Source organism: Anolis carolinensis, chromosome 3 (assembly GCF_035594765.1).
Source record: "Anolis carolinensis isolate JA03-04 chromosome 3, rAnoCar3.1.pri, whole genome shotgun sequence".
Classification (NCBI taxonomy): domain Eukaryota; kingdom Metazoa; phylum Chordata; class Lepidosauria; order Squamata; family Dactyloidae; genus Anolis; species Anolis carolinensis.
In genome coordinates, this window is record NC_085843.1 from 223,732,943 (window position 1) to 223,744,153 (window position 11,211).

Consider the following 11,211-nt stretch of genomic DNA (forward strand, 5'->3'; position numbering starts at 1 on the left):
GGCAGGAGCTGGTTCTAATAGCAGGAGCTCACCCTGCTCCCTGGAATCAAACCACAAACCTTTCATTCAGCAAGTTCAGCAGCTCAGTGGTTTAACCTGTTGCACCACTGGCAGCCCCACATGTAATTCTTGTAATACTATGTAATGCTTGCAACTAAAAAAGGGGAGGGGGAAGAAAAAGAAAAGCTTAATTTCATACTAGTACTTCATTTCACCTGGACTTTATTTCATACTATCGTTTTCATACCTGGCTCAATGTTTGTGCATAATTGTTAAGTACAGCAACATGTTTTATCTGTATAGATCCTCTTGTTCTGCAGAAACAGCTATGATCTCTATGTGCTTTCAATTCACAAAAGATGCGGAGGACTATCCTGTAACATCAGCACTACAATCCAATGTATGCCTGTCTACAAAAAAGAGCGCTCCATTGTGTTCAGTAGGTATCACTGCCAATATAGATTCATTTTAGGATCACCATAAATCAGAAACAACTTGAAGGCCCACAACACCAAAGGGTTTATAGGATTGAAGACTTAAGACCAAAAGCTAGACATATATATAAGATGTGTATTTGTACTTATAGGGGAAGTGCTTTGAAAATTTTTCTAAGCATAAGCCTGGCATGTGCCACCTTCCTATTCTTTCTGCTTTACTAGTTTTCTATGTTCTTTATGACATTGTCTACTTCATTTTTTAATGTAATTGCGTTGGTTTATGGGAAATCTCTCAATGTCATGAAAGGCATGAAGAGAAAAGGCACAGCAGACAGGGCAAAAAAAAATCGCTAGAGTGTTCAATGAACATTCCCATGGAAAGGAGTACAAGATGGAAAGGGATATCATGGATTTGGTATGGAAACCCTTCTTTCCTTTCTTCCTCTTTTCATATTTTTTTTCTATTTTTCATCCATCTTCTTCTTTTCCTTCCTTCCTTCTTTCTTTCCCCTTCCTTCCTTTTCCTTCTTCCCATCATTTCCTCCCTCCCACCCCATTCCTTTCATTTTCTCCCTCTTTTCTTACCTTCTTTGTATACTCCATCCTTTTCTTTTCTCATCCTCTTTTTTTTCTTTTCCTTCCATCTTCCCTCCTTCCAATTTCACTTTGTCTTCCTTTCCTTTCTGTCTTCCCATCTCTGATGTTATTTTTTCCATTGCTGGAAGATTTGGTGATCTAAGCCAGAGAAGTTGTTGGGTATGGAGATGGGGGTGGATAATAGAAGTGTGCAAAATAGCAGAAATCCATTTCAAATTTCATATGGCCCCAGCTTTGTTTCAAAAATATTTTGAAAATTGGAGGGGTTGTTTCAAATCCAAACTTTGGAAGTTTTGTTTCATTTTTGTTTGTTTTGTTCCATTGGTGGCATTGGAAAACTTTTGGAGCTTGTTTCCCCATCATTTTTAGGGTTATCAGGATGAAACTTGCTACACTTGTAGGACATATTAACAATCAAACCCCTGCCCCTTAAGTTTCAAAACATTTTACTCATCCACTGATTTTTTGTAAAAAAAATTAAAGTTTTTACCAATTTTTTTTTTAAAAAAACTACCACAGGGATTTATGGGATGTGCAGTCCAAACAGCACCACAAGAGGGGAGGGGAATGGAGAGAAACAGCCCTGTGATTGGCTGAGAAATCTGATTGGCTGAGGAACTTTGGGGGGCTTGTTTCTTTGTCATTTTTAGGTCAGAATGAAACTTGCTACACTTGTAGATTAACGACCATAAGCCCCCCAATTTTCAGAATGATTTTTAGAAAACTTTTGAAAGTTTTTATAAAAGGGACTAATAGAATATGAATGAACTTTTTTTGGAATTTCGTGGGTGTCCTTTTTTTCATTTGGGTTTGGGGGGGATGCTTCCCGTGTTTTATTTTGGTAGTTCGTATCTAAAAATCACAGAATTTATCAAAAGCCCAAAACAACATTCGAAGTTTTGCATACCACCAGTAGATAATTTCCCTGAGTTTCTCTAGAGAAAATACAGTCATCTCTTCAAATTTTCAGGTTTCATTCTACCTTAGAGGTGCACTCGAAGGCTTTGCAGTTCCTAGAGAGAACACTTTGCTAGACATTTGTTAATCCTCCAGCAGAAGTTAACCAAAGAGTTGAACTTCAAATGCTCCAATGGGCAGCACCCAGATTGCTCACCGGAGTGGCATACAGGGAGCACACAATCTGCCTGTTACATCAGCTTCACTGGCTGCCAATCTGCTACTGAACACAAGTCAAAGTTCTGGCTTTAGCCTATAAAGCCCTAAACAGTTTCAGCCCAGCTTGCCTGTCCAAACGCATCTCCCTCTATGATCCACCTTGGAGGCTAAGATTGTCGGGGGGGCCCTGCTGTTGGTCCCACTTCCTCTCAGGTCTTCTCAATGGTGGCCCCTTGGCTATGGAACTCCCTCCCCATGAGATTAGATCAGCCTCCTCCCTCCTGACCTTCAGGAAAAAGCTAAAAACATGGCTTTGGAACCAAGCATTTGATCAGTAAATTTCAACAGTGCAATAAGAAATTACGAAATAACATAATGACAAATGGAATGACCCTGGAGTATGACTTGGATGGCATGATTTTAACTGATGATTTAATGCTGATATCTTTTTAACTGTTTGGTTTTTAATGTGTTGTTTATTTACCAATATGTATATGTGTGGCATTGAATCGTTACCTTTGTTAGGCTGCTCTGAGTCCCCTTCAGGGTGAAAAAGACAGGATATAAGTGTGGTAAATAAATAAATAAATAAACTGGAGGGTCTAGAGATTCTTAGGTTTAAAAGGGGGTGGGTCCATGATTGCAAGGTTCCTGTGCCCCTAATCTCAGTGAATGTGAAGGATAGACTGTACTTCAACAGTTTCTTAACAATTGGGTGGATAAGGGAGTATTATAAACAGTGGTGTACAAAATATTTTTCTCATGGGAGTGACAGTTGTTGGACTCCATATTCCTTCATCTTGCTCTACCTTAAGCATACTTCTTTTGGAAAGTTGGTTCTACAATGTCAGCCAGAGATCTATTTCTATAGTGGTGCCATAATAAACACATACAGTCTCTAGTGAGACTTTCCTGATTTGCTTGGTTTTAGGACACAAGATAAAATATGTTTTATTCACAGGAAACCTTAAATATATGATTTTAATTCTACTCTTGCATGCAAACCCCAGGCGAATGTATATGTCAGTTGCATAGCAGAAAGTATGGGAGAACTGTACTTCTGCTAAAGTCTTACTGTGGTCAGCAGTTTAGCCATTTCCCTCTCTACTACTTTTCAGAGACAAAAGAAATTATCTCTAGATACTTAAAAGATCTGGCTTTTATTTCATGTAAGATAACCAGGCTATCCAAAGGAGGTTAAATGGAACCTTCGATCTTAGATGTGTCCTAGCACCTCATTAAAAATGAACTTTGTGCATTCTTCACATTACTGACTTTTGTTTGAACTTCAAGAGAAGAAAAGAAATCAAGTGTAGAATGCAATGAACTATATCAGATTAGAAACTTCCTGCTTTTGCAGGGATTATTTCTAAAGTAATGAAGATAGTTTGTTTGCCTCAGCTGCTTGCCAAACATACAAAGACAGAAGATCCTACCTGATGGGAAAGCAATATGTGAATTAGATAACTTATTGGGGGTGGGGGTGGAATGTCATATCAGCAAAAATCTGAGTCTCTCATAAAATCTTGTTGAATTATAGTATGGGTACTGAGACAGTGTCTAACAGAAATAAGATATCTGGCAATTTAAAAGTTATGGAGTGGAAATGGCATTATTTTCTCTCTGCTATGTGGTTGTTGTTGCTGTTGTTGTTGTTTGCCTTCAATTCATTTCCAACATGTGGTGACCCCAAGGTGAACTTATGTGGTTTTCTGGAGCTGAGTGTGTGTGAGGCACCCAAGATCACCCGGTGGGTTTTCAAGGCTGAGCAGTGAATCATTATGTATAATGTATCGCTTCCTTATTGCTTTTGTACTGTTTGACAGATAGATAAAAATGTAATAGACAGCACTCTAAACTTATCATGCTGGCTAAGGGAGCTACTTCTAGTTGGAGAGCTTTTCTACTGGGTTGTTGTGCATTTTCCGAGCTGTATGGCCATGGCCATACAACAACAGCCCTGTGATTCCGGCCATGAAAGCCTTTGACAACACAGCTTTTCTACTGTTGTTGCATAGCTAATTGTGGAGGTGATTAGAGCTACCACCAATAATAGGAGGGCCACACACATTCCTCACCTCTGGGCTATTAGATCCACACAAAGTCTATGACATTGAAAATTTAAGACAATTCTATAGGGGTGCACAAAACAGAAAAAAATCTGTCCTGCTTTTGTTTGGAATTTTGGGTTCTGTTTTCTGGAAGATTCGAGGAGATTAGGAGGGGGCCATTTGGATTTGTAATTCAGAACCCTGAGTTCCGTTTTCATTTCTGTAAGATTTAGTCCATTGGTGCCAATGGGGAAACTTTCGAGACTTGTTTCTGCATCATTTTATTGCCTATCACTGATTTTTTGGAATTTTTAAAAGATTTTACAAATAACTTTTTAAAAAACACCCAAAATATGTATTTTTTTGAATTTGCCCCAGTAACAGAACATTGTTAGGGCATCATACCTTCAAAGTTTCAGAAAGATCCTCTGATTTTTAGGAAATCTTGTAATTTTCTCTCTCTTCTACTGAGAGGAGGAGACAACTTGCAGGATAAAAAGCAGGGAATTCTGAGACTTCAAGTCAAGGACAATTGGAGAGGAGAATCAGCTTGTGTTTATCTGAGGCAAACCATGTGATGCAGCAAATATGGCTGTGCTCAGCCCCATTACTCCAAGGAGAGATAATGCTACTTCAACTATGGAAAAAAAGGTCAGATTATAAATGAACCTAATGACATTTTCTCAGAATTCTGTTGGGGGTGGTGGTGTTTTGTTCCTTTTGGTTCTCTTTTGGTTCTGTTTTGGCTTTCCAGCATTTTGTTTCAGCAATTTGTATATACAAAATACCAAATTTAGCCAAATTCCAAATCGACTTCCAGAATTTCACACACCACTATAATTCTATCAGTTTTTTTCTTCATTTTTCCTCAAATTTCTTTTTTTCTCATTTGTAGGAATAATGCATATACTGATCTTATCAAAGCATCAAACTGAGTGAAATTCTCAATAGTGAGCATCAGCCAAGTTCAATACATATGCACATTGGCAACACAGATCTCTATGACCAAATGTTGTAACCAGCCTGGCAATGAAGACATTGTGACCCTCATTCAGCATTACAAATATGGCTAAAAACCTTCTCTCATCTGCGTCAAAGATACAGAAACCCTATCCCATTTTGTTTTTCCCCTTGAAACCCTATGGCAAAACCAGCCAAAAATCATTGCCTGTCTTACCAAATCATTGCCATTTAGGGTTACAGTGGGCACTTGATATTCATTGGGGTTTGGCTCCAGGACCCCCCATGGATATCAAAATCAAATCCTATTATGTGTAGTCATGTAGTAGTAATAATAATAATAATAATAATAATAATAATAATAATAATAATAATTAGGCCATATCACAATACCAAACCAAACAACAAGGCTTGATAAGTCGTGTAGTACTTGTGTAGTAAACTGGTGTTCCTGTTATAAAATGGCAACATTAAAATTAGCTTTGAGGGTTTTTAAAAAATATTTTCAAATCACAGTTCAATACAGAGATCTGGCTGTATTGCAATAATATTTGGGCACATTTACATTCCATGTGGGCCAAGCTGGGATGCTCAAATTTCATCTATCTCTGTCTAGAAAAACATTTCTGGGGCGAGGTCCTTGATTTATTATTGGAAAAAGAAGTAGGTAGCAGGGTAGGGTTGAAAAAAGGCAAACATGCTCCAAATTTTAGTAAATTTGACATTATATTGTAAAATGGCATGCAAAGGAATTAAAAAAAACTCTATAAAAATAACTTAAAAGACAATACTAATTTGAATCTTGCCCTTTCAGCAAGATGTATGACATCATGAAAATAATTGTTCCGAGGGTACAATATGTTGCTTATGCTGAATAATTATTAAGAAACTCTTTAAGGGGGAGCAAGGTATAAATATATTTTAAATTCCAAATTCTTCCCAATGAAAGCTCAACTTCTAAGCTCTAAAATAATTGTATCTATTGATCCTCTCCCATGAAGCCAAGACTGATGACAACATTTGGAGATAAAAAGGAACAAGAAATAGAAGATGCCTTGGATTCATTTTTCAAATCACTAGTCTGTGATGGGTGACTCATCAAAGCTGGGTCAGTGTTTGTTTGGTTGGCCCCTCAAAAGTGCAGTATAACTGAGAATTAAATTTCATGTTCAGAACTTGTTTCTAAACCAATCAATCAATCACTCCAGTACTTCCAGGGGGGAAAGGAGCAATGTTCCTTAACTGAAAGAAATTAAGACTCATTTCTGCAGGATGAAAAATTGGATTTGATGAGTTGCCACATGTTATGTTCATGTACAGCAACTAGATAATAGTTCTAATAAAAACTAAACAGCACTTGTACAGAAAGCCCAAATGTAATTTTATACAATATTTTATATAGTAGTGTATGAAACTAAGGGTGTATCTATCTACATTGTACAGTTTGACACCACTTAGTGTTATGAAACCATGGGAGTTGTCATTTGGATAGGCAACAACACTATTTGGCAGAGAAGACTAAAAGATGGAGGTGCCAGCCTGTGTGGACAGTTTGCTTCAAGTCAGTCTGGTTGCACACTCTACCCAAAATTCAGGACTACTCTAGAGTTTCAGCAAAACTCAGAAGCATACCTCAACTTTCCTAAGTGTGCAGCTAAACCAGTTCAACCTAGTTTAGCCCATGTTAAGGACCAGAAATCCCTGGTCATCATGAAGATAACCAGGAGTGGCTTTTGGGGTTCTTTGGATTTTGTGGCTGGTATAGACAGACATAAATTAATATTTGGTACCAACTGATAAATTTAAGAAGGTGTGGTGCAATGGTTAAAGAAAGATCTAGGTTCAAATATCTCCCAAGCCATAAAACTCACTGGGTGATCTTAGGATTCTCTCTCTCAGCCTCACCCATCTTGCAGGGTTGCTGTGAAAACAAAGCTGGGGGCAAGGGGAACAGAGCTATGTGTATTGCCTTGGGTTTATTTGAGGCCAAGTTGGATATGCATTCAAACAGTAATGAAATAAACAGTTCCCTTGGCTCACTTTCACCTATGGACAATGTTCAGTCCAAAGCATTTATTAAGAGGAGATATTTCCTACATCATTCAGAACCCATGAATCAATGAAGTCCTTGGAAGCATCTTTATGATAAAGGAGGAATAACTAGTGCACTGCCTCTTTTTTGAGAATGGAAATGTTAAAAGATGTCAGTGCAGTGATATCATAAAATTTAATGTCTCATCCCTCTCCAAACAACAGAACTCTGGGTTTATGCTTTTTAGAAATAATATGAAAGCTCAGCTATAAATATTGAAAAACTGCAGGTTTCTTGCATGATTTTATCTTTCTTTCCCACTCTTTGTATCAGAGGAACCAAATGTCCTTTGAATATTTCCCACTCTGACATTTTACGTACTGATGCTTGCTTTTTCTTTCTCCTGCAATAAATAAATAAAATATAGGTTCTTGTGTCAGTTTCTTCAAGCTCCAGACTATTGTTTTGAGTCCTGAGTTAATTGAGAACTTCAATTTAATTTCCCAACTGAGGCTGCTTTTGAGATCATCACTAGTAAGCCTCCTTCTTGTAATGTGCACAAAAACAGCGTTGTTTGGAAAGTTGTAATACAGGCTGAGTATCCCATATCTGAAATGTTTGGCACCCAAAATGTGCTGTGTTTTGGGCTTTGAAAGGATTTGGAGATACTCGAATACACATAATGAGATATTTTGGAGATGGGACCAAGTTTTAATTTATGTTTTGCAAACACCTTATACACCTAGCCTGAAGGTAATTTTAGAAAATGCAGAGGAATGAGAGATCAAATTGCCAATATCTGCTGGATAATAGGGCAAGCTAGGGAGTTTCAGAAAAGCATCTGTTTGTATTTTATTGACTATTCTAAAGCCTTTGACTCTGTGGATCATAATAAATGATGGCAAGTCCTTGGTGGTATGGGGATACCAAGTCACCTTGTCTGTCTCCTGTGGAATATGTATAACGACCAAGTAGAAACAGTAAGAACAGACCATGGAACAAGAGGCTGGTTCAAGATTGGGAAAGGAGTATGGCAGGGCTGTATTCTCTCACCCTACATATTCAACTTGAATGCAGAATACATCATGCAATGCGTGGGGTTTGATGAATCCATGACTGGATTCCTGGAAGAAACATCAACAACCTTAGATATGCAGATGATACCACATAGATGGCTGAAAGCGAGGAGGAGCTGGGAAGCCTTATAACCAAATGAAAGAAGAAAATGCAAAAGCTGGGTTGCAGTTAAACATCTAGAAAACCAAGATTATGGCAACCAGACTGATTGATAACTGGCAAATAGAGGGAGAAAATATGGAGGCAGTGACAGACTTTATTATTTCTAGGTGCTAAGATTACCGCAGATGCAGGCTGCAGCCAGGAAATCAGAAGACATTTACTTCTTGGGAGGAAAGCAATGACCACCTGAATAAAATAATGAAGACTAGAGATATCACACTGGCAATGAAAGTCCACAAAATTAAAGCAATGGTATTCCTTGTGGTAATCTATGGATGCGAGAGCTAGACCATAAGGCTGAACGAAGGAAGATAAACGCTTTTGACCTGTGGTGTTGGAGGAAAATTCTGAGAGTACCTTAGACCGCAAGAAGATCCAATCAGTCCATCCTCCAGGAAATAATGCCTGACTGCTCACTGGAGGGAAGGATATTAGAGGCAAAGATGAAGTACTTTGGCCACATAATGAGAAGACAGGAAAGCTTGGAGAAGAGAATGATGCTGGGAAAAATGGAAGGAAATGGGAAGAGGGGCCGACCAAGGGCAAGATGTATAGTATCCTTGGAGTGACTGGCTTGACCTTGAAGGAGGTGGGAGTGGCGAAGGCTGCCAGAGAGCTCTGGCGTGGGTTGGTCCATGAGATCACGAAGAGTCGGAAGCAACTGAACAAATTAACAACAGCAAATGATCCCCCTGCCCCCTTTGATCCATGAGCTGCCCATAAATCTAAGTGTATGCTATTGAAATATATTCTATCGATAATCAAATAGCCTTAGCCAATTTCCCTGCAGTGACATCAACAATTTACCCTGGGCTGGAGAAAGGCAAAGAAAGGAGGATAAAAGATCACACAAATAATATATGTATTTATTTCCAGGCTTGGAATTAGTTCCTGATTAATTCTTCAACCTGCAGTTCATTTGTGCCTATTCATTTCCTGCTTAGCATTTAGAGGAGTGCACATTAGTTTAGCCTGATGGAGAGAACTTTCAGTATAAAATCTATGTAATGTAGAGAGCAGGCAAGTAATTGGCTTGAAAGGGAAAAATTCAAAACAAAACACACTCACACACAAAGAAAAGCATACCGGAAGAAAATGAACCTAATCTGAAATCTTTTAAAGATGGGAAATGGCTGTAGCATCCTATCATGATGAAGCTAGAAGTTGCAAAACATAATGAAGAAGCATTACAAGTACAGCTCACCACTAAACTGCAAACACACACACACACACAGATGTAATAATAATAATAATCATCATCATCATCATCATCTCATGACCATTCATTATTCACTGCACCCTCTCAGTGATGTTGACCGGCTATATCTGCCTAGAAGATCAGGGGGCAGACGACTCTTACAAGTAAAACAAGCAGTCAAAGAAGAAGAACATGCCCTGGCAGAATATATAAAGCAAAGTGAAGAACCTGCTTTGATTGAAGTCAAAAATCAGAAACTCCTCAAAGCACAGCAGACAAAAAACCAGTACAAGAAAACCACACTACAAACTAGAGCTGACAGCTGGCACAACAAAACATTGCATGGAAAGTTCCTTGACAAAATTGAAGGAAAAGCTGATAAGGAGAAGAGGAGAAGACCTGGCTATGGCTCACAAATGGGACACTGAAGAAAGAGACAGAAGGCCTGATCCTTGCAGCCCAGGAGCAAGCCATCAGAACAAATACAATTAAGGCCAAGATCGAAAAATCAGCTGATGACCCAAAATGCAGACTGTGCAAGGAAACCGACGAAACCATTGATAATCTCCTCAGCTGCTGTAAGAAAAATGCACAGACAGACTACAAACAGAGGCACAGCTATGTGGCCCAAATGATTCATTGGAACTTATGCCTCAAGTACCACCTCCCTGCAGTAAAGAACTGGTGGGATCACAAACCTGCAAAAGTATTGGAAAATGAACATGCAAAGATACTGTGGGACTTCCGAATCCAGACTGACAAAGTTCTGGAACACAACACACCAGACATCACAGTTGTGGAGAAGAAAAAGGTTTGGATCATTGATGTCGCCATCCCAGGTGACAGTCGCATTGACAAAAAACAACAGGAAAAACTCAGCCGCTATCAGGACCTCAAGATTGAACTTCAAAGACTCTGGCAGAAACCAGTGAAGGTGGTCCCGGTGGTGATGAGCACACTGGGTGCCGTGCCAAAAGATCTCAGCCGGCATTTGGAAACAATAGACATTGACAATATTACGATCTGCCAACTGCAAAAGGCCACCCTACTGGGATCTGCGCGCATCATCCGAAAATACATCACACAGTCCTAGACACTTGGAAAGTGTTTGACCTGTGATTTTGTGATATGAAATCCAGCATGTTTATCTTGTTTGCTGTGTCATACAATAAAATAATAATAATAATAATAATAATAATAATAACAACAACAACAACAACAACAACAACAACAACAACAACAATAGAGCTCCACATATAATATGCAGATAGAGATAAAGAACTAAAGTGGGCTTGCACATTATAGGCTTTAATAACCCTCTATTTTATAGCACTATACATTCCATATTAATAGAACAATATATCATTACAAGAGATGACTGGCTAGCTGCTTTTAGAAGTGGAGTTTCAAGTATTTTCTGACTGTGTTTATTCTTCAATAAACTTTGTATCCTTTTCCATTCATAGTGTTTATTACATGCAGTAATCTCTAAAAAACAACAACCAGGGATCTTACTTTACTACAAACCGCAGCCTTAAATAGTAGAGATATACAATAGTTTAAGATGAATCTTGAAGTCAA